Source organism: Vombatus ursinus, unplaced genomic scaffold (genome assembly GCF_900497805.2).
Source record: "Vombatus ursinus unplaced genomic scaffold, bare-nosed wombat genome assembly UNPS02014811.1, whole genome shotgun sequence".
Taxonomy (NCBI): domain Eukaryota; kingdom Metazoa; phylum Chordata; class Mammalia; order Diprotodontia; family Vombatidae; genus Vombatus; species Vombatus ursinus.
The window spans coordinates 6,916,768-6,918,533 of NW_020954589.1; positions in this window are offsets into that span (position 1 = coordinate 6,916,768).

The following is a 1,766-nucleotide window of genomic DNA, read 5'->3' on the forward strand; positions in this document are numbered from 1 at the left end:
TGTTTTTTTGTGACAACTTAGTCCACTTCAGCTACGTAGTCCAATAAAACAAATTTCCACATTAGCCATGCCCCAAAATGTATCTGTTTCTGCAATTTAATTTCATTACCTCTCTGTCAAAGAGTGGGGTGAAGTGTTGTTTCATTTTCATTTTTTTGGACTCATGCTTTATAACTGTGTTGATTAGTTCTAAAATATCTCAAAGTTGTTTTTCTCTATAAAAATGTTATTGTTTTATAAATTGTTCAAGTTCTGCTCACTTCACTCTGTTTCAATTCATGAAATTGTTACCAGTTTCCTCTGAAATTGTCAATTTCATAATAGGACACTAAAGCATTCATGTGCCACAATTTGTTTACCTAAACCAAATAGTTTATGGTTTTTGTTATCATAAATGGATTTCCTTTTTTTATTATTATTTTCTTGCTCTTTATTGCTGGTATGTAAGAATGCCAGCCTGCATTGGTAGAGGAATTTACTGGTTAGGAGCTTCCTACATCAATGAAATTTCAAGATTGGACCGACGAGAGAGAGAAAGAGAGAGAGGGAGAGGGAGAGGGAGAGATAGAGAGAGACAGAGACAGAGACAGACAGACAGACAGACAGAGAAAGAGAGAGAGAATTATTTTAGGGAGTTAATTTAGTACTTAATTCATTTATTTTATTAGTTAATTTTTTGGTAGAGATTGTTGGATTTGTTTTATTATTTCTTCTGCAAGTAATGCCATTTTGCCCTTTTTGTTTCCAATATAAATAGAAAGACAGACAGACAGCATTTATTAAGTGCTTAGTGAGTCCTAGGCGCTGTGCTAACCACTAGGGATAAAAATAACAAACCAGACAGTCCCTGTCCTTAAAAGACTATCCCCTGCCCTCAAGGAGCTTACAATTGAATGAGGGAGACAACAAGAAAACAAATACATGCAAAGCCAGCTATATTCAGGATAAATAGGAAATGATTAACCAAGGGAAGACACTAGAATTAAGAGGGGTTGGGGAAGGCTTCCGGTAGCAGATGGGATTTTAGTTGGGACTTAAAAGAAGTGAGGGAGGTTAGTAGTCAGAGCGGAGGAGGGAGAGCATTCCACACATGGGGGACAGTCAGAGAAAATGCCTGAAGCTGAGAGATAGTGTCTTGTTTGTGAAATAGCCAGGAAGCCAGTGTCACTAATGTCAGGGTCAAAAAATACGTGTTGGAGAGCAAGGTGTAAGAAGACTAGAAAGGTAGGAGAAGTCTAGGTTATAAAGGGCTCTGAATGCCAAAAAAAGCATTTTCTATTTGCTCTTGGAGGTAACAGGAAGCCACTGGAGTTTATTGTAGGGGCGGGTGGGGCAGTGACCTGGTTAGATCTGCACTTTAGAAAATCACGTTAGTGACTCAGTGAAAGATGGGATTGGGTGGGGAAAGACTTGAGGCTGGCAGACATGCCAGAAGGCTATTGTAGAAGTCCAGGCATGAGGGGATGAGGGCCTGTACCAGAGTGGTGGCAGTGACAGAGGAGAGAAGGGGGCATACTCGAGATGTTGCAAAGGTGAAAGTGATAGGCCTTGGCCATAGATTGGATATGGAGGTAGTGAGGTGGTGAGAGAGAGTGAGGAATCCAGGATGACTCCTAGGTTGTGAGCCCGAGGGACTGGGAGGATGGTGTTGCCTTCCGTTGCTGTTGTCTGACCTTCATTTTCTCTCTCTTTTTTTTATTACTGACCTTCATTTTTTAAAAATTAATTTATTTTGGTTTATCAACAATCACTTCCATTAGCTTTTG